Source organism: Hemiscyllium ocellatum, chromosome 8, assembly GCF_020745735.1.
Source record: "Hemiscyllium ocellatum isolate sHemOce1 chromosome 8, sHemOce1.pat.X.cur, whole genome shotgun sequence".
NCBI classification, from domain to species: Eukaryota; Metazoa; Chordata; class Chondrichthyes; order Orectolobiformes; family Hemiscylliidae; genus Hemiscyllium; species Hemiscyllium ocellatum.
This window is the reverse complement of record NC_083408.1, coordinates 48,056,438-48,080,122: the sequence shown is the minus strand read 5'-3', so window position 1 is coordinate 48,080,122 and position 23,685 is coordinate 48,056,438.

Genomic DNA, 23,685 nt, shown 5'->3' with positions numbered 1-23,685 from the left:
CCAATTTTAATTATGGCAGTTTTGGGTTGATAGTATGGATGGGTAGTCCCATGGTCTCTTAGGGGTAAGGTTTGCTTCTTTTAATTTCCATGCCTTGCTCAAACGTCATTGTTTGTTTCCTGAATGAAATCATAGTGGGAATGTTAGCAGAACTGATGGACAAGAAATCATTTTGGAGTCCATTGTTTTCAGGGACTCAAGGGTTTTAAGTTAAACCAAGTGTGCAGATCTGTGTGTATATCTACTCTTTTTCCAGCCAAATGTGTTCTGCTACGTTAGCCACAAATATATATTCCAATGTGTCTGTTACAGCTTTGGCCACTAGCAAGTTTTCTCCTTGAACTCCATTGAACTGAGTTTTCCTTGGGCTGCTTGATGTCAGTCAAATGTTGCCTGAATGTTGAAGAGCCTCCTCCTGGCATTCAATTCTTGCATCCATATCTGATTCACGAATGCAATGAGATTTGGCGTGGAGTGTCTGACCGAACCCAAACTGAGGAATGAAAAGTTAAATTTTAGGGTGTCACTTGATGGCAACTTTGATGACCTGTTGTATTAGTCTGTAAATGATTGTGAAGTGGAGCAACCAATTAGATTAGCTGCGTTGGGAAATGTCATTGCTCCTGTCTGAAAAGATCCAGAGAGAGAAATGTTCAACATCACTGTGGCCTTAATGGCCTTAGGCAGGACATTCACCTCCTCGGTGAACCTGAATCTGAGAGGCATCAGGTATTGCTTCCGAGTCATGTGAAGGTAGAAGTGCTGTGAGAACTCTTCTTCCTTCTTCATCTCTGCAGCCTTCACTTTCTTCCAGGGTCTTCAATATGTGCTATATGATCCCCAACATACAAACACAAATATTTGAAGCAGAATTGGGTGATTTGGCCCTTCAAGTTTACTCTACCATTCAAGCATCTGTTTGTGTTCCAAATTCCACATTCCTATCTATTCCCAATAGTCTTTGATTCCCTTGTCTAATAAGAATCTATTTACCTTTACCTTAAAAAAACTTCAATATTTCTGCTTTCACCCCTCCCCTCGAACAGAGTTTCAAAATTGCACAAACCTGTAAGAGAAACAAAAGTCCCCTTGTCTTTTGTCCAAAATGGGTACTTTCTAATTTTAAAGCACTGTCTTTAGTTCTGAACTTTAGTTTTACAACAAGAGTAACTATCCTTTGCATGTCCTCCTTTTCAAGATCATTTACAATCTTACAAACTTTAATCAAATCATCCCTTGCTGTTCTCAACTATCATGAAAAAAGGCCAGCATACACAATCTTTCCTTATAGAGCAACCTACTAATTCCAGGTATCAATCTCACAAATCTCCTCTAAAACACATCTGAAGTATTTCCATCTTTCCAAGCCTAGCCCTTTGAATGCATGCATGCTTGCCCACACTTGTATCCTTCACAGAATTTGCTGGAAGTAGTGTGCAAATGGAGCCATTTTCTTACTTTAGGCCTTCTATGAAACCCGCAATCCCAACTTAAGAGCTCATGATGTCCCAGTTTCAACCACTGCAAAGATTTGCCCAGGCTATCGCAATTCATGACTTTTAGCAAAATATTAGAATAATAAATATTTAACAAGAAAAATGTTAGCCAGAGCAGTGATAAACTGAAAATACAGTAAAATTAACATCTTGAATGAAGTGTCAGCAAGGTTGCCAGTAGTGATAGCCAAGTCAGTGGTTAGAACCCAGGGTAGTAATTAAGATTTTATAGTGCTTGCTGGATGAGTAGTTTCATCCTAATAAGTTCACAGCAAGGATGATTGTCGCGGACTACAACATTAGCAAGTTGAATGCAATGTGAGAATGTGGTTACAACAATCTGGTTTGCACATATGTTATCAAGGTTTGTCCTTAATATCTGCAGAACAAGATATTAATCTTCAGCAGTCGCCTCACGAATACAACTTAATTAATCTCCTACAATTTCTCAAGGTGCATTGTCTGTTTTTCCATTGTAGTTGACCATGCTAATCCAAGGATTGTTGCCATTGAAGGTTCATTAGAGAGCTAGCACTGATATCAATTGTGCTGCCAGTCCAGAGATATGTCTTCTGTGATCTTTTGAGTAGCTTTGCAACCAAGAATGTTTTGCACTATTCTAAAGCTAGTTATTTATTGCATAACGTGCTGCAAAACTCAGTATTTGCGAGATTGAATATAATATCTAACTTTTCAATTTATGGTACAAACAAATTTCTTCATAATTGTTCAACTGATGTGGATCACTAATTTATTGTCAGAACACAAGGCATTCATGTTGCAGAGAATATGGTAACTGTTTATCTACACATTTTCAGTAAACTGTTGATCTTGTGTTTAAGTGTTTTTGGTATATGCTCCTCCACCTTGTTACAAACTAATTATGATGTTACTCTCTGTATACTAATGTTGTTCAGTCCATCAATTTGAACTGAGCTATATGATAGTTCCCATTGATGTATAAATGTAATTGGGCATTGATCTGAATGTTGCAGCTTTGTTTAATTTAAGTCAGTGCTCACACGGTAAGCTTTATTGTAATATTTTATTTTTCTAAAAAGACCTGCATTGTTAACAAAGACAGCCAGTGAAACAAATAATAGCAATGCTTTTAAATAAATTTTATAGTGCCTTGTGTTGATCGACCATTTTTGGGGAGTAAAGATTTTGGTTTAGCTTTGTTGTGTTTTGATTTTTATTAACTAACCTAAAACATGATGTTGAACTGATTCAAGTTTATTTCTCTTGATTATGACATACAATATATGCCATGTACAGTGAATCACAATCTCATGCATAATTCTATGGAATATTGGTAATCATTTAACATAAACAAAATATTAGTGAAAGTACGTCCATCCTGATTCACAAAAAGTCACAATTCAAGCCCTAAGACTGTTTGATAAGCATCCTTTAAGAGAAATTGGAACCATTGGAGAGGCTGGAGGGGTTGTTTTCTCTTGAGCAGTGAAGGCTGAGGGGAGACTTGATAGAAGTCTATAAAATTATGAGGAGCGTACATAGTGTTGACAGTCAGAATCTTTTTCCCAGAGTTGAAATGTCTAATACTAGGGGCCATGCATTTAAATGAGAAGGGGAAAGTTCAACGGAAACATGAGGGGCAAGTTTTTTGCACAGAGTGGTAGGTGCCTGGAACACACTCCCAGGGGTGTGGTGGAGGCAGATCCGATAAGGGCATTTAAGAGACTTTTAGATAAGCACGTGGATATGCAAGGAATGGAGGGATATGGACCAAGGGCAGACAGAAAGGACTAGTTTCATTTGTCGTCATATTAGGCACAACATCATGGGCTGAAGGACCCATTCCTGTGGCTGTATAATTCTATGTTTGTTGACTGATAGTCACAATAAAGCAATCAGAAATCAAATCTAATTTAAATTCAGTTGGTTTGATCAAACTGGAAAAATCTGGCAAAAATTCAGAAAGGTGATTGTACTAACTCTACATTTAAGCCACATTGCTTCATTTTTGTGAGTTATATGTTGTGATTTCTTTAGTTTCAGTGAGAATAGTTTGAAAGAAAGTCTCCCGTTTAGCTCGCTCCGTATTCAGAATAAAAATATGGAGAATCTCTTTTTGAACTTTCAGAGGAATCATGATCAAAAATCAAAACAGAAATTGCTGAGAAATCTCAGCAGGACTGGAAGCAGCTGTGGAGAGAAAGCAAAGCTAACTTTTCAGGTCCGGTCACCCTTCTTCAGAAAAGTGTTCTGAAGAATGGTCACTTGGCCTGAAAAAGTTAATTCTGCTTTCTCTCCATAGATGCTGCCAGACCTGCTGAGTTTTATCAGCAATTTCTGTTTTTGTTTCTAATTTTCAGCATCCACAGATCTTTGGTTATTTTTATTTGAGAATTATAATGGGTCTTGACTTTATCCAAGAGACAGGAATAAAAAGGTGACATTAGCTACTTTAAAAATAGCTAATTGCATGTATATAGGTTTGTGTGAAGTATAAGCCTTGTATGCTCTCAAAATTATTAACTATGTTTACAATATTTCATTTCACTTCATGGTCTGAAACAATACACAATTTTATTACAATTTGACTCTTGATGTATACTATGTGTATTTTTGTCCTTTGATTTCCAATATATTAGGAAATGTTAGCTGTATTACCTTGCAATATCAGACAGTTACCTCTTGTGTATTGAGATCATATTAATTTCTGTTGTTCAATTCACATTTTGTGGTATAAAGTAGAAATGTGCAAATATACATTTATAGTATTCATACCATGCCTCTAAAGATATATGCTATAAATTCAATGTTAATGTATGTAGTTCTCCTATCCATTCTTGTCCTATAGTGTTCATCTAAGACAAATTACTCTCGTGTCTTCACTAATTTTCTGCTCTGAGTCAGACTACTCTGGACAAAATTTCCAGGGCAAATGATATAAGGCATAGCCCCAATCCTTCCAAACACAATGGCAGGACCTCATTGTCATATTTTATTTTGTTACTCGCCCATCACGTAGTTGATTGTGTGGCTGCAAGCTACTCAAGCAAATCAGTCATAGAGTCATAGAGATGTACGACATAGAAACAAACCCTTCAGTCCAACTCATCCATGCTGACCAGAGATCCCAACCCAAACTAGTCCCACCTGCCAGCACCCAGCCCATATCCTTCCAAACTTTCCTACTCATATACCCATCCAAATTCCTCTTAAATGTTGCAATTGTACCAGCCTCCACCACATCCTCTGGCAGCTCATTCCATACACATACCACCCTTTGCATGAAAAAGTTGCCCCTTAGGATTCTTTTATATCTTTCCCCTCTCACCCTAAACCTATGTTCTGGACTCCCTGACCCCTGGGAAAAGACTTTGTCTATTTATCCTACCCATGCCCCTCATAATTTTGTAAACCTCTATAAGGTCAACCCTCAGCCTCCGATGCACCAAGGAAAACACCCCCAGACTGTTCAGCATCTCCCTGTAGCTCAGATCCTCTGACTCTGGCAACATCTTTGTAAATCTTTTCTGAACCCTTTCAAGTTTCACAACATCTTTCCAATAGAAAGGAGACCAGAATTGCAAGCAATATTCCAATAGTGGCCTAACCAATGTCCTGTACAGCCGCAACATGACCTCCCAACTCCTGTACTCAATACTCTGACCAATAAAGGAAAGCATACCAAACACTTTCTTCACAATCCTATCTACCTGTGACTCCACTTTTAAGGAGCTATGAACCTGCACTGCAAGGTCTCATTGTTCAGCAACACTCCCTAGGACCTTACCATTAAGTGTATAATTCCTGCTATGATTTGTTTCCCCAAAATGCAGCACCTAGCATTTATCTGAATTAAACTCCATCTGCCACTTCTCACCCATTGGCCCATCTGGTCCAGATCCTGTTGTAATCTGAGGTAACCCTCTTCGCTGTCCACTACACCTCCAATTTTGGTGTCATCTGTAATCTTACTAACTGTACCCCTATTGCACACATCCAAATCATTTATGTGAATGACAAAAAGTAGAGGGCCCAGCACCAATCCTTGTGGCACTCCACTGGTCACAGGTCTCTAGTCTGAAAAACAACCCTCCACCACCACCCTCTGTCTTCTACCTTTCAGCCAGTTCTGTATCCAAATGGCTAGTTCTCCCTGTATTCCATGAGATCTAACCTTGCTAATCAGTCTCCCAGGGAGAATCTTGTCGAACTCCTTACTGAAGTCCATATAGATCACTTCTACTGCTCTGCACTCATCAATCTTCTTTGTTACTTCTTCATAATACTCCATCAGCTTGTGAGACATGATTTCCCACACACAAAGCCATGTTGACTATTATGTATCAGTCCTTGCCTTTCCAAATACATGTACATCCTGTCCCTCAGGATTCCCTCCAACAATTTGCCCACCACCGAGGTCAGGCTCACTGGTCTATCATTCCCTGGCTTGCCTTTACCGGCCTTCTTAAACAGTGGCATCACGTTTGCCAACCTCCGGTCTTCCGGCACGTCACCTGTGACTATCGATGATACAAATATCTCAGCAAAAGGCCCAGCAATCACCTCTCTCGCTTCTCACAGAGTTCTCGGGTACACCTGATCAGATCCTGGGGATTTATCCACCTTTAACCATTTCAAGACATCCAGCACTTCCTCCCCTGTAATCTAGACATTTTGCAAGATGTCACCATCTATTTCGCTATAGTCTATATCTTCCGTTTCCTTTTCCACAGTAAATACTGATGCAAAATAATCATTTAGCCACACAAAGGCTGCCTTGCTGATCTTTGAGGGGCCCTATTCTCTCCTTAGTTACCCTTTTGTTGTTAATATATTTGTATAAACCCTTTGGATTCTCCTTAATTCTATTTGCCAAAGCTATATCATGTCCCCATTTTGCCCTCCTGATTTCCCCCTTAAGTATACTCCTACTTTCTTTATACTCTTCTAAGGATTCACTCGATCTATCCTGTCTATACCTGATATATGCTTCCTTCTTTTTCTTAATCAAACCCTCAATTTCTTTCATCATCCAGCATTCCTGATACCTACCAGCCTTCCCTTTCACCCTGACAGGAATATACTTTCGCTGGATTCTTGTTATCTCATTCCTGAAGGCTTCCCATTTTCCAGCCGTCCCTTTACATGTGAACATCTGCCTCCAATCAGCTTTTGAAAGTTCTTGCCTAATACCATCAAAATTGACCTTTGTCCAATTTAGAACTTCAACTTTTAGACCTGGTCTATCCTTTCCCATCACTATTTTAAAACGAATAGAATTATCGTCGCTGACCCCAAAGTGCTCCCCCACTGACACTGACACCTGCCCTGCCTTATTTCCCAAGAGTAGGTCAAGTTTTGCACCTTCTCTAGTAGGTACATCCACATACTGAATCAGAAAATTGTCTTGTACACACTTAAGAAATTCCTCTCCATCTAAACCTTTAGCACTATGGCAGTCCCAGTCGAGGTTTGGAAAGTTAAAATCCCCTACCATAACTACCTTTATTATTCTTACAGATAGCTGAGATCTCCTTCCAAGTTTGCTTGGCAGGTTAACTGGGTGTGGGGAGTAGGTGGTTGCAACCAGGAAAGGTAGATGCTTGCGGAATGAACCGATTGATAACTGGGGTTTGCAGGAGGTGGTATGGCTGCAATCAGCTGACGGAGGGTTCATCAGTGATCATGACAAGCTGGGAGAGAGGGGTCTCAATTAGGAGTGGACATCTGAAACCTTGAGGTGTCAGCAAGGATGTTCCTGCCAACATAGCTCTAGGTTGACAATGGACTTATCCAAGTCTTTGACAAAATGGGTCATAGTGCCAGCAGTGGCCATCTATCACAATGGCTTAGTTGGGACTGGACAGATGCTAGCCATCCAGACTGCCAACAGCTCTCTGAGGTGAACATCCTTCCCTGATAGGGGTGGAAAACCCATATCTGGATACTTAATTATGATTCAAGGTTGGAAAAGTGCAACTATTGAGGGAAGGATGGGTGTGTGATTTAACAGTCTTTGTAGAACTGATAACAGAAACGTTACAGTCTGTATGATGTGTCACCACATCAAGCATTGCACAAAACAATTTTTCTTGGTGAGATTGGGAACCACTGCCCTGCTTCATCAAGATCAATGATTCTATTCCATCCCTAAACTTCTTTACCTCTCCTGCTCTCATCGCCTTGAAAATGCTCCTTAAATCCTACCATCCTGACGGAGCTTTAGTCTTCTGTTCTCTTGGCACTCAGTGTCAAATCCCGTTTGGTATTATCCCTGTGAATTGTCTGGGGACAAGTCTACCAGGTGCTATTCAAATTGAAATTCTTGTTCTTTGTTCTCCAGTCCTTGACAAAGTGAATTTACAGCTGTGATAGCTATCACATTTTTGTTCTGGAATGGCTCAAGAAAGAGTTTCACATTTAATGCACTCAGCATTTGGGGTAGGAATCTGGACAATCTTTTGTAGTGCATTAACTTTTTAAAAGCCCTTGTAGAACTGATGACAGAAACTTTACAGTCTGTATGATGTGTTACCATATCAAAAATTGCACAAAACAATTCTGAGGGCTACAACAAGGCTCTGACATTCCATGGAGCCGTGTGTTTTGTCAACCAACTTTATTCTACCCTGAACCCAATTTAAATTTAAAGACTCAAGTTCAATAGCATGATTCCAATATAAAGGGTGTGTGTTTGGGTGGGATTACTTAGAAATTACAATCACTTAAAAAGTTAAGAATATCAATTTTACAGTCACAGGACAAATGAGTGACATTTCAAAATGTTGGGAAGCTGGTGTGTGATTTTGTCACTTTTAAAGTACGTTTTCTAATAGAGATCCTGGCAGAGACTTCTCAAGGAGGACCTAATAAGAAAAGCACAAAATTGCAATGAGATCAATCTTTAGCTGCACTCGATGAAATTTGGGACAGGATGTAAAGACTGCTGTGTGCCAATGGAATAAAGTTCATAAAGGTAACTTCAGGGCCATGTGAAGGGAGATGACAGTGTGACTTATTGATAATCATGGGCAATGTATCACAACTGACTCTGTCCCATTTCTTAGTGTCATTGAAAATGAAGACCGGCTTAACATCTTCAAACTGCCCTACAGTTCAGAGGATCATTAACGTGGCCCCTTACAGTATGCTTTTCTATCTCTGTTAATGGTAATTCTTTGCTAGTAGAACTTTGTAATCCCCACCCTCATTTTATCAAAGTAATATGACAGATCACGCTGTGAATATGAAGTTTGAATGATTGTTGTGTTTTGCAAGTGACTCATGTAAGAAAATGTGGAAGAATGAATATGGTTATATGAGTTGTGATAAACTCTGCTGATAACTGGACTACATGACTTAGTTTTTAAAGACCACATTGTCTACTGAAAAGAAAATGCAAGATATTCACACCTGTAATCAGTGAACATGTTTACCTTGCTATCAATTTGTATACTGTTAGTTTGTAAGTTCCAGGGATATCGTATGAATGTCAGATTTTATGAATGACTATATTGTTAAATGTCTATTTAATTCCAAGGTAGAATGAAGTTATCCATCTAGAGGATAGTTAATTGGCATTTCCATATGGATACCAGGTCCTGTGATTCCTAGTGCCATGTTGGAATTTGACAGGGATGTAGTCCATAGAAATCTAATGCAGGTATGCGTTACAAGATTTCCTAATTATCCTTCAACCTCACAGATAGTCTTTAGTAGGATCAGCAAGACTCTGTCATTCATCTCACAGGATATAAGTTTACTGTTGACTCATTACTCACTCAATGCTGATATGGTTGGCTGGAGTGTAAGGGATAGAAGGTTTTCCTCCATCAGAATGTAATGTTGGTCTTCTCTCTTCAGATCTTTCACTTTCTCACATCATCAGCAAAGGACGTGCCTGATAGTGTTCTCACTACCGAGAGAAAGAAAGATCAGTGTTCTCACTGTTTGAACTTAGATGAGCTGAATATATCAGATGAGCTGAAATTGAGGTGAATGTGCTTGGGTTTGTTATATTGCAATGAACATCTTTTTACATAATAAAGAAATATGACTGGGTTCTGCAGGATGGAGGAAGGAAAGATGTTTCGCCTGGCTAGTGAATTCGAAGAATTTCATTCTCTCAGGGGGATAAGAGGGGAGTGTTTGGAATTGTCCCACCCAGACAGTAATGCAGGCACAGCTCTGTAGATACGCAATTAATGCAACAGTAGACTCATGGAAGTTGAAGATCTCCAGGACTATAGGGACGGTGAGGGAATAAGGTGTTGAGTCATATCATTCAGGATGTAGAAGAATGGTGGAGTTTGCTCCAGGGTCCAGTCGGTCTAATCTGGTTCATCTATTGCCACCTATCACTATGTCACCCATATAATGTTCTCAGCAAGGCATAGTCTGCATGAACAACATGCAAGCAAGCAGCTTTGAAAGTAATTGGCATTTGGGTTTTCTTGAAGCAAGGTCTGTCATCATTATTGCCTGTAGGAGCATGGTCATGGGAGTATGCAGCATTGTGCTGGTATAATTGTATGCAAGTCCTGCCAAGACTAGGTTTTTCTATTCAGTTTGATGCTTCTAAGGGCTCACAGTACTAGCATTGTAAAATGAAAAAAGATATTTTATCTCATGAAACAGAGAAAATGTAACTTAAATAATTCAATGATCATTATACCAACAAGGAAGCAGCAGGCTTCCCCAGCAAATAGAACCTTTTTATAACAAAGCATTTTAGATATAGCTATCTCTCAGCTAGTGGCCACTAAGATTTCCTGAGCATGTGGCATTCTGTTCCTTGTGGTATTTCTGGTTTGTACTATATTTCATGACATTGTTAAATGATGTTCTCTATCTCATCTCCTATCTCTTTCTGGACTGCTAATGTTTGAGCACACACTCCTATTAATAGCATTGTTTTCATTTGTTCAGGATCTCTTTTTAGGAGCATATTCACTCCCAGACCCACTATTTGAGCTTCCACTGTGTTTTCTTGCCTCCCATCTTTTTATTTTATGTTACCAATCCACGATACTTCAGTCCTAGCCTCCTGCTCTTCATTCTGTACATTAATTTTGCTTTTATATTTTCTGCTGGAATTCCCTGCTGTCCTTTTAAAATAAAATTCTGTTAGCTGGCCTGTTCTGGTAAATGTTTGACTTGAGTCACCAACTTTGCCAGTGATTGTTTGAGACCAATGACATCATATTGACTATCAGAACTGATACATCCATCATCAGCCAAGCTATTGATTACAGCAGTTTGACTCACACAGTTGTGAGAGGGTACTGGGCCCCTTATTGTTTTCTAACGTGTTCAGAATCTGCATTTTTGTCATTCATACCATGCAACCTTGAAGAGTAGATTGAAACATCTTGGTCCCATCCTCTATATTTTCCAACTTTACGATCCAAGTATGACCTTCGCAGAGCCATTAAGACAGCCAAGGACCAATACCAATCCAAACTAGAGACCTAGACAGACATCCAGCAACTTTGACATGGACTGAATAATATCACAGGTTCTAAAAAGAGACAGTGCAAGATAGCGGACAATGACATATCCCTCCCAGATCGTTTCAACACCTTCTATGCTCACTCTAGCAGAATTTCTATGGAGAGGTAACACTTATTCCATCAAGTCCTGATGAACCTATCCCAATAGTCATTGTATCAGAGGTCAGATCAGTTTTCCTTCATGTGAATCCAAGGAAAGCAATGGACCAGATGGAGTACCAGGCCATGCACTCAGAGCATGCACAGATCAACTGGCAGAGGTCTTCTCGGACATCTTCAACCTCTCCCTGCAGCAGGCCACTGTCGCTGCCTGTTTCAAGAGGGCCAACATCATTCCTGTGCCTGAGACATCCTGACTCATGCAGCATGTCTCAATGACTACCGCCCAGTGGCTCTAACTTCGGTGGTCATGAAGTGCTCTGTAAGGCTGGTCGTGGCATTGATCAACTCCAGCCTCCCTATTACTCGTGACCAACTACAATTTGCCTGTTGAACCAATTGATCCATGTCAGATGCCATATCACTTGCTCTTCACTCCTCCCTAGAACATCTTGACACTAAGAACAGCTACATAAAAATCCTACTCATTGACTACAGTTCAGCCTTCCCTTGAGAGTGATTACTAAGCTTAGTGATCTCAGACTAAGCCCCACTCTCTGCAACTGGATCCTCAGTTTTCTCACCCACAGGCCACAACCAGTGAAGATTGGGGACAATATTTCATCCTCACTAGTACTCAACACTGGAGCACCCCAGAGGTGCATGCTCAGCCCCTTACTGTATTCACTGTATACCCATGACTGCGTCGCCAAATCCCAGACTAATGCCATTTACAAGTTCGCTGATGACACCACCACAGTCAGTCGAATCTCATCTGGCGACAAAACAGACTACAGGTGGGAGGTGGAAGACCTGGAAAAATGGTGCACTGAGAACAACCTAGCTCTCAATGCCGGCAAAACCAAGGAACTCATTATGAACTTTCAGCAGGACGTTACTCATGCCCCCTTACACATTAACAGCACAGAAGTGGACAAGTGAAGAGTTTCAAGTTCCTGGGAGTGGTCATCCACAACAAGCTTTCTTGGACTCTTCATATGGACTCACTGGTTACAAATGTCCAACAATGTCTCTTTTCCCTGAGGAAATTTGACATGACAGTGAATTCTCTTGTCAACTTTTATAGGTGCGCCATTGAGACCATTCTGTCTGGATGTATCACTACCTGGTATGGCAACTGTACCATTCAAGATCGGAGACGGTGTGGTGAACCCAGCCCAGAAAATCACAAAAGCCAACCTCCCATCTAAGAATCCATCTACCAGGCCCACTGTCAAGGAAAGGCCGCCAGAATTCTCAAAGATCCATCCCACCATGTCAATGTTTTTCAACAACCTCTACCATCGGGGAGAAGATACTGAAGTCTGAACACATAGACCAGCCGGTTTCGTAACAGTTTTTACCCTGCTATTGTTAGAATACTGAATGGACTTACAAACTCTTGACATTCATCTTTACCTATGTTTTTGTTTTTGCCACTGTTTACCTATTATTTACTGGCCTATGCTTCTTAAATACGTGATCTGTCTGTATTGCTCACAAGACAAAGCTTTTCACTGAGCCTCAGTACACATGACAATAAATTCAATTCAATTCAACCAAGAACCTAGAGCTCTCTCTTCAAACCCCTTTCTCTTGAATTAAGCCAAATGTCCCAGATTGAAACTGGCTTCTGATGGCCTTATTGTATCTTAAGTCTTGGTAAGTTCTTTGAGACTTCGGCTTTGAAGAAAGCCTTTTTCACTGTGTGTTCAAATGCTCTTAAAAAGTAGAGCTCATTGTAACTCCTTCCCAAGCTGGGGGCTGATCACTTATCACTGACGGAATGTTAGATTTTCTACCAAAATCTCGCTTTTGTGGACAATGATCTCCAACTATCTGCAATGAATTCGTAGCATGTGCAGTACAAATGACAATTTACAATTTGGCTGATCTGCCAAACTTTTATGAATCATTTTGTCTATTATTACATGGTTCTTTCTACATATGCCATTGATAAAAGGTCATTCTGTTGCTGTATTCATGCTATTATGTTCATATGCATATTTAAATGTATCCTTAGCAGTTCAACTGTATTGTTAGTGAGAATTTTTTTCGGTGGTCCAATGCTGGTTACTATCTGCTTTTCCATTCCCTTATCCACAACTATTTTCTTATCTTTACTAAGCATATTGTTGACTGACAAAATTTACTTGTCAAATCTACAAGCTCTAAAATAAAAATGCTTTTCCTTTGTCCCCTTTCTGTAAATCCAACATCACTACCACATTGGAATCTCTTGCTAAAGGTAGATTTCCCAAAGATGGTTATGGGACCCCCTCGTATTTCTTATCAATCTCACATCTGTCAATCTCTATGAACTCCTCATGCACTTCCTCTTTTATTCCTGCATGGTTTACTAAACAAAATTAACCCTTTAGAAGGTGGATAAACAAATTTTCTATTTCATTGTAATGCAATTAACATTTTTCTCCTAAATTGCTACATTCTAATATCAATAACACATCTTCAATGGGGAGGTTGTGGTCGCTTAAAGAAAAATTACAGCGGTATGGCTGTCAACATTGCAAATACAAGGATTTTCCATATCCAGTTTATCTGTATTTTCTTTATTGATAGCAAATTTAATAATAATCTTATTTCACTGGTCACTACATCTGTGCTGATCAAGTGGCGGGCTATTATAAAAGAAACAACATATTTCAAAGACTTTAGTGGGCTATCAACACCAAATCTGAAACTATTGGAACTCTCAAATTCTTGAACATTTTCTCAATCTTTGTTACCTCAAGTCTAGGCAGTATTTTATCACTCTATTCCACAGAGTAGACATGGATCAAATGTCTAATGCTGCACAATTGAAAGACTCCCCCACCATATATTCATCACTGGGCTGAAACTTTGCATCCAGCACATTACTTTTTCTTTGATTTATATCTCGATCTACTTCATCTGCTTCTTTTGCTTCATATTTAGCTTTGACAAATGTATTATGCTGCTTGGGACATCGTACTTTGTATCACACCTGAAACATTGATGCATTTCACACTGGGCATTGCTCTGGTTCATTCATTTGTGGTAAATAACAAAATTCCTTTGCTTCTCAAAGTTATCAATATTATTTCTGTCTTTTTTCTATTAGCTTTTGGTCTCCTTTTCGTTTCTTGCCTGTGATCTGTATCTAAACACTCTCACCAATTTGTTCACATTGTGTCCTCCATTTTCAGTCACATCATCAATTGCCACTTTTGCACTAGGAATTCTTGTTATGCTTTTAGCATTTGTTCTAGTGCTGTAGTGCTACTCTAGTTCTGATTTAACTCTAGTCAAAACTAGAAGTCTGTCCATACTTGATGTTTTGGCACAGTCCAGTATCTTAATTGCCAGCACAGATTTGGGAAATTCAAAATGATTTTTTTTTTGTTTTACAATCTTGCATATAATCTGCTAAATTCCAATATATATTTTTCCATGGTATTTCCATTCTAACATCAGACCAAGCCTCATAAGCAGTCAATTTTTTTTTGTTTTGGTAACTTTTCTCCATGGAAGTTAACATTCTGTTAACCTTTATCTGTGTTTAAATCTTTAGGCGTCAATTCTGGAAAAAACTTTGCTTCTTATCCTGCCTCTGTATGGTGTTCAGGCCAAAGTTTGTTTTCTCTTCGGTAAAGATATAATTCACTTCCACGTTTTAACTTCATCTTACACTGGTCATAAGGTTCATTTTTAGAGGTGGGTAACTATATCCTGAAATTTTACATTTTTACTCAAACATCCTTTGCTAACACTGTTAAAAATTAAAAGATAAATGTTTTTGAATAGAGTCTAGGTTCACACTTCTAGTGAGAACTTAATTTATTTTAGCATACTCCATAAAATTCTCACCACATTGATTAATACCTCCTGGTATTTATTCAACCAATTCACACACAACTATATCCATCACCTCTTCTCTTGTTCCATTAAATCTTAGACACCCTTCAGACCGTATTCCATGATAATAAAGGGAGGGGTTGAGGAAAAGGTCACCTAGGAGTCCCAGAATTAGGACCGCATAATGAGCAGATCAACAACAAACCGAGTCCAAATGAATGGTTTAATTTCCTTTTCTCCATCCTCTCATGCTCCTTCTCCGTCTCTTTTGTAATGCCATATGTAGGACTGCCACTGGGAAACCTCAACTTGTTTCTCAGAATCAATCTCTGCGGATGAGAACAGAAATATGCAGTGGATATCATCGTGCACCAGCCAGTCTGAAGCACAGTGATATTGTCAAGGTGAGATGCCAAAAAGGAACATATGGTTTTCAATTCCACCACAGCTAATGGAATTAAATATCAGAGTTTTGCATAACGGTGAAAGATTCGATACAATTTGTTTTGCACCACTCTCAGAGTACATTTCTACCTCAGCTAGATGCTGTTGTACCATTTAGCCATCAAGGGTGTATAGAGAACATTGGATAAATTCCATGGGTCAATATAGCTTCCTTTGCAATTGAATTGAATATTATTTTACTTTTAAAAATCCATAAACAATATTATTATTTCCACTTTTCTTAGTTTCAGGTGTATTTTGGTCTATTAAAATCAACAAATATTAGTATTCAGACTGCTTTAATAGGAACAAAATGCATTGGACATCTATGATAAGTACCAAAGTCAAATGTCTTTGTATGGACCATAATGTGGGCTGCACTATCATTACTCGGGAAAGCAGAATTTGAACTTCATTCTTGGAATTAGCCAGGTTCCAATCAAACTGGCATTCAAATTGAAATCATCTTATTAATATTGTAACACAGACAAAACAACCAATAATAATTTTTAAAGAAACAAATTTCAAGACAAAACACTAAAGTGGGTGATTCTCAAGTATTGGAGAATTCGACGTTTCAAGCATAAGCCCTTCATCAGGAATTGTATCCTGATGAAGGGCTTATGCTCGAAACGTCGAATTCTCTATTCCTGAGATGCTGCCTGGCCTGCTGTGCTTTGACCAGCAACACATTTGCAGCTGTGATCTCCAGCATCTGCAGACCTCATTTTTTACTCGAAGATTCTCAAGTATTCTTCACCCCTTATAGACAATTATTTATGTTTTAAGAATCATTCTTAATATAGTCCCATCCATAATTAGATTTATTATTGTTATGGTATAGAATATTTACCTACTTCTGATATTCACACATAAACTTTCAACTTTATAGATAAATATGCAAACTTTGTTCATATATTTCTTATTGAGAGGATTTTGCCTGTTTGTTGACCTCCAGCTCATTATTGTACTATCAGAATTTTACAGTATCCTGTTAGGGGTATAGCTAATACTGGTAAGGCCATATTTATTGCTTTTATATTGTTGTATAAGAAGGTGGAAGTGGATTTGCCCGTCTATCCCTGTAGTTTTTTGTGGTAATGGTAGTCCTACAATTTTAATGAGTAGGTGATTCCTAGACATTGTCTCAACAATGCTGGGGGAATGGCCATATATGTCTCAGTCAGGATTGTGTGTGACTTGGACATGATAAGTTTCCATGGCATTGCTCCCTTTGTCCTTCTCAGTGGCAAAGAAATAGCAATTATAGTAAAGTGACATTAGTGAGTTGCTGTGGTGTAAATTGAAAGCAGGGCCAGTTAAAAAGGGGGATGGAAATTGAGTCTGGTGGCAGCAGCAGCATGGAACAGTCAAATTTCTCAGTCCAAGATGGTGTCCAGCTTCTTGAGTGACTGCACCATTCTGACAAATAATAAGTATTTCATCATTTCCTTTATTTGATCATTGTGTATTTTTTTAAGTCACCCATTTGTTGCCAAGTCTCCAGCCTGTGACCTGCTTTTATGAACCAGATGATCAGATGGCTGGTCCACTTTAGGTTTTTTGTCAGTGATCACTCCCAGGATGGTGATGGAGCATGTAGTGATGGTAGTGCCAGAAAGGTCAAGGGGTGCTGTCTGGGCTGTCTCTCATTCGAGACCCTCATTACCTGTGGAAAGTAGTTATTATGATGTGAGTGTTATCTGACATCTGTCAGCCCAAAGCTGGATACTATCCAGGTTCTGCTACAAACTCGCGCTGTAGAATTGTCAGTGAACAGCCTCACTCTTGACAAAATAAAATCAAAAGTAATAATTATATTATGTTGAGCTTAGGTTTTAAAAGCTTCAAAACTGTGGGAGAGAGGAAAGTATGAGAGAGCTAAAGAATTCCATAATTTTGAGATCCTGGCAAGGAATGCATTAATGTAGAAGACATCATGGTGAGTCTTGATCATTAGTGACTCAATTATATCCAATTGGAGGGCAGAGCTTACAACTGCTTCCCTTCAAAACGCTTTGGTGCATGACTGTGTTGTGACTGCTTAGTAATGTATGCTAGCAGGGGAGATAATATTTAGGTTTATAATGCTTCTTTTAGATGTTATATTTAGCCGCATTTAATAGTCACCCCTTCAATGGAGATCAAGGAGGAATTGGATACAATGAAAGGTAAAATAAGTATGAGCAAGGAGATGAAGATTTCTCATTCTCAAAGAAAAAAAAAGACATGAAAACCTTGTATAGAAAGATTAAATCAAAGATAGTAGAACCAGCAGATAGAAACTAATGTACTGGGAAGGTAATAAAAAGATGGAAAATAATAAAAAGGCCATTCACTCCATTAGGCTTATTTCATCTGAGGAATTAGTTTGATACATGGATATTTTTTCAGTCCCATCTCTCAAACTCCATTTATCATTATCTCATCGAAGATTTATACTTACACCTATCTTGTACCTTCTCTGAGCAGAAATCTATCAAGCTTCACTTAAAAAATACCTACCATCTCAGTATTTATTGTGTTATCTAGTAAATTATTCTGCAAGTCAGTAACTTTACACCAGCAGAAGATATCCTTGTACTTCAATGGTGTAGGAATGTAAATGTTTGCCTTTCATCTTATATTGTGGATTTATTTCAAATGTATTTATTGCATTTGATCTCCTCCCATCATAATAGTGATGTATATCTTGTATCAGAGGAAAAGTAGTCAGAAGGGTAAAGGTTAAAATAAATTCTGAGCTGAATGGGACCACTTTCAGTTAATTCATCAATACTGAATTTATGTCAATGGATTAACCTATCTCTCTCAAAAGCACTCTTTTCATATTCCATGCTGCCAGTTACCATATCTTGTTTTGCTTCCCTGACATCATGGCAGTTAGCGAGTTAGACCGTAGTTGGAACCACAGCAACATAAGTAAGAATTTTTTTCAAGATTCTTGACAGATAACTAATGTGGATTCCTGTGTACTCTTGCAGGAAGTCTAATTCCTGGCAGTACAATGGACAAGGGGATTCATGGCAAGATATTATTTTATAACAAGTTGAACTATGAATTATTCGAATACATAACACAATGGAACTCATGTTATATGTGGACACAATAACATCTTATTTACAATGAAACAGGTTTGTGTTTAGCTGGGGTAACACTCCCACTCTACGATTCTGATTCTCATAGTAATACATTGATACTCATTATCCCACCTTCAGACACCAACAGTTATTGAATTTGTCCAAAAGATCAATAGAATCAGACTGGAACCTATGAAACTGTTAAAAAAAATGTAATTTCTATTTGCATGTGCTGAATTTGTCAGTTTCTAAACAAAAAAAAATCAAACTTGTTTGTAGGAAATATTGATTATACCATACTCTGTTTGAGAAAAAAAAGACAGGAGATACATCTAATTTTATTCTAGGTTTATAATCTGTTATCTGAACTGTGGAAATAAACGTGTTCATTTTAACCCATTCTGACTAGTGCAATGGTTGTGATCAGAATGTTAATATCGTCATCTTGTCATCTTGTTTGTGCATGCACTGTGTCACAACCATTTTCAAATTCGCAAGAGGTTCAGCTGTCCAGTCACCATCAGTTTTAGTTAGCAGTGTTATTTCTGTAGTGAACTATGTCATTTGAACAGAAATAGCAATAGATGCAAAGTTTAAGAACTGGCCAGGAAACTGAATGCAGGATGCGGACCTTGATATTTAAAGGGACATTCAGAAAGATGATTGTGGATTGAGCTGAAAGTGGACCTTGCCAAGTTTCCTTGCTTTTAAACTACTGGCAGGTCCTAGATCTGTAAATCCTTCTGATGATGACAGTTGTTCTTGCAGCTCTATCGGAGTGGTAATGGAAGACCATCAATAGGCACAAGAGAAGCAGCTAATAAATGATATAGAATGATGTAGGGAGTGTGAAAAATTGAGTATGAGGGGATAAGCAGGGGATACACAAATACAGGGTCACTGTGCCATAAGGAGCAGAGGTTAAGGAGCTTCAATACTGAGCACCAGACCAGCATCACTGACTACAAGGTTGCTTCTATTACTGCTAGGCCTGTGGCCTACAGTGGGAAGTACATTTTGTTTGGCCATCAAAACTCTTTTTTTGAGCATTTGGATCATTGTAGACAGCGGCAGGTCTGCCTGGACATCCTCTGAAGCGTGATGGCATGCATACTTCCCATTCAAGATGGCGGCAGAGTATGGCTCCTCACCAAAGCTCTGACTGCTATTCTTTCTTAATCTTTTCTCACTTTTTCTCTTTCTTTCTTTTAGTCCTTCAGTCTTTAGAGCTCACTCATGAAGCAGCAACAGCAGTGGCTGGGGCACTTTGGGCAGCCAGTCAATGGGTGGTTGATCGCGGTAGTAGTAGCATCGCAGCTTCATCAATGTTCGGAGCGGCACCAGAGCAGGCGGTGCGGTGGCCATTTTGGAAATGGATCATGGCAAGTCCAGATGGTCACAGCAGCAGCAGTCAGGGACAGAGCCTTGTGAATGTTGCCGAAGCCTGACATGCCCAGTGGAGTTCAACAGCAGTGGTCAGCACCAAAGGTGTCTAGCGGACACAGGGGAAGCATGTTCAATACAGGGGAGAGCGAACCCTGCTGGGGAGAGTCCGGCATGGAGTGCCTGTGGCTTATGAAAGGACTATAATGTTTAACTTTTGAACTTTATTTCTTTATTTTTCCACTCTTATGCCAAGAAGACTGTAGTGCTGAACTTTTTCAACTTTTTATAGTTATTTTCCTACTTCTGTAACTAAGATTTTGTCCCTAGGTATTTGTACCTAAGATGGTGCCACGTGTGGTAATGTTGTACATTTTTCACTGTACTCATGTACCCTGTACTTGCACACTGTACTCTTGCCCATGTGACAGTAAAACCTAAATTTTTAAAATTCCACATTAACAGCAGAAACAGCCTAGCCACCTTCTGCCAAGAACAGGGAGTTATAAGTGTAATTATCTTAGCACTAGAGCACCTCTCCTGTGCCATTTGAGTTTATGAAATAGGGAGATATTGCTCTTCAGAACATCCAGATTATGGCATGTCAAGCTATGAGAGTGATAGCAGGTGTGTGCAAGCTTTCCAGAGGACGTGCGATGATCGTGACAAACTGCAACAGGTTATAGTGTCTGCATTCTCCCAAGAAGCCCAGCCAATGTGATGATGGTTGCTTAGTGAGCCATTCACTAACTGTCTGGTTGACAAGTAGCTCAGACATTTAGACAGCAATTTGTAAAGAAGTGATTTGCTCAAAGCCTTATTTGCAATGCCACCTCCAAAATGCTGCCAATATCACCCAACCCTACTTCACACTAATAGTATGCCGAAGGCTAAAATTGCCTCAAAGTAGTTTGGGCCAGCCATGATGAGGTTGCAATTTCATTAACAAAGTGTAAATCAGACAATCCCAACATTGCAATTCTTTCCCATCTCTGTTAGTTAAAAAGCCACTTAACCATGCACAAATGTTGAACATTTCATTAATGCCATTTTGAAGACTGTGCTGTCCAAAGCAAATAACAGTGTTGCTTTGTTGAGCCGAGTTATAGGGCTGATGATGTCTATTATGGTGAAATAGTGCCTCAGTCTACAAAGGAGGAATAAAGATGGCAAAAGGTAAAGCAATGTCATTCTGGGGATTATTAGACAAAAATGATATGATTTAACAAAGCGTGCAAAGAATATTGCTAAATTAGCAAAAGGATTGTCTATGAAGGTGAGAGAATGCAATAATTTTGCTAGACTACCACAGAAATGTTCTCGAGCCTGTTGAAAATATCAAGGTGGTTAAATGTGCAATAATGGAGGAATTTATTTAAGGTAGACAAAATGTCGATGAGGCAAAGTAGTCCTGGATAAAGGTTGTATCTTGTCACACCTACTTTAGGAATGTAATGAAAGTATAACAATGCCCTGTTTGGGAGCCCAGCATCTCCTATCTAGGCTAGCAGCAATGTATCCAACCACGATTTTATGCAGCTTCCAGGAGCACCTGGAAAATTGCCTGACTTCAAATATCACATATTGACATCAAGGGAGAAAGTTGCTCTGGAAAGATGTGAAACATGCTTCCTTTATGCAGATCAAATGTGAGTTCCGTAGATTCAGTATGGATGCAGAAGAGTGTGGAAGTGAATGAGTTGTTCAGAAATAAGGTGGGTGAACTTAAGGCATGGATTGGTACCTGGGACTATGATGTTGTGGCCATCACGGAAATGTGGATAGATGAGGGACAGGAATGGTTGTTGGAGGTTCCTGGTTACAGATGTTTCAGTAAGATTAGGGAGGGTGGTAAAAAAGGAGGGGGGGTGGTATTGCTAATTAGAAATGGTATAACGGCTGCAGAAAGGAAGTTTGAGGGGGATCTGCCTTTGGAGGTAGTATGGGCTGAAGTCAGAAATAGGAAAGGTGCAGTCACCTTGTTGGGTGTTTACTATAGGCCCCCCAATAGCAGCAGAGATGTGGAGGAACAGATTGGGAAACAGATTTTGGAAAGGTGCAGAAGCCACAGGGTCGTAGTCATGGGCGACTTCAACTTCCCAAATATTGATTGGAAGCTCTTTAGATCAAGTAGATTGGATGGGGCGGTGTTTGTGCAGTGTGTCCAGGAAGCTTTTCTAACTCAGTATGTAGATTGTCCAACCAGAGGGGAAGCCATATTGGATTTGGTACTCGGTAATGAGCCAGGACAAGTGATGGGCTTGTTAGTGGGTGAACATTTTGGTAATGGTGACCACAATTCTGTGACTTTCACCTTGGTCATGGAGAGAGATAGGTGCGCACAACAGGGTAGATTTTACAATTGGGGGAAGGGAAATTACGATGCTGTAAGACAGGATTTGAGGAGCGTAAGTTGGGAAGGATGTGGTGGAAATGTGGAACATTTTCAAGGAGCAGATACGACGCATCCTTGATATGTACGTACCTATCAGGCAGGAAAGAAATGGTCGTGTGAGGGAGCCTTGGTTGACGAGGGAGGTTGAATGTCTAGTAAAGAGGAAGAAGGAGGCTTACATAAGGTTGAGGAAACAGGGTTCAGACAGAGCAGTGGAGGGATACAGGATAGCCAGAAGGGACCTGAAGAAAGGGATTAGGAGAGCTAAGAGAGGGCATGAAAAATCCTTGGCGGATAGGATCAAGGATAACCCCAAGGCATTTTATGCGTATGTGAGAAACATGAGAATGACGAGAACGAGGGTAGGTCCGATCAAGGACAGTAGTGGGAGATTGTGTATTGAGTCGGAGGAGATAGGAGAGGTCTTGAACGAGTACTTTTCTTCAGTATTTACAAACGAGAGGGACCGTATTGTTGAAGAGGAGAGTGTGAAACGGACTGGTAAGCTAGAAGAGATACTTGTTAGAAAGGAAGATGTGTTGGACATTTTGAACAACTTGAGGATAGACAAGTCCCCCGGACCTGACGGGATATATCCTATGATTATGTGGGAAGCAAGAGAGGAAATTGCAGTACCGTTGGCAATGATCTTTTCGTCTTCACTGTCAACGGGGGTGGTACCAGGGGACTGGAGGGTAGCGAATGTTGTGCCCCTGTTCAAAAAAGGGAATAGGGATAACCCCGGGAATTACAGGCCAGTTAGTCTTACTTCTGTGGTAGGCAACGTTATGGAAAGGGTACTGAGGGATAGGATTTATGAGTATCTGGAAAGACACTGCTTGATTAGGGACAGCCAGCACGGATTTGTGAAGGGTAGGTCTTGCCTTACAAGTCTTATTGAATTCTTTGAGGAGGTGACCAAGCATGTGGATGAGGGTAGAGCAGTGGATGTAGTGTACATGGATTTTAGTAAGGCATTTGATAAGGTTCCCCATGGTAGGCTTATGCAGAAAGTCAGGAGGCATGGGATAGAGGGAAACTTGGCCAATTGGATTGAAAACTGGCTAACCGGTCGAAGTCAGAGAGTGGTGGTAGATGGTAAATATTCAGCCTGGAGCCCAGTTACAAGTGGAGTTCCGCAGGGATCAGTTCTGGGTCCTCTGCTGTTTGTAATTTTTATTAATGACTTGGATGAGGGAGTCGAAGGGTGGGTCAGTAAATTTGCAGACGATACGAAGATTGGTGGAGTTGTGGACAGTGAGGAGGGCTGTTGTCGGCTGCAAAGGGACTTTGATATGATGCAGAGCTGGGCTGAGGAGTGGCAGATGGAGTTCAACCCTGCCAAGTGTGAGGTTGTCCATTTTGGAAGAACAAATAAGAATGCGGAATACAGGGTTAACGGTAGAGTTCTTAGTCAGGTGGAGGAACAGAGGGATCTTGGGGTCTATGTACAGAGA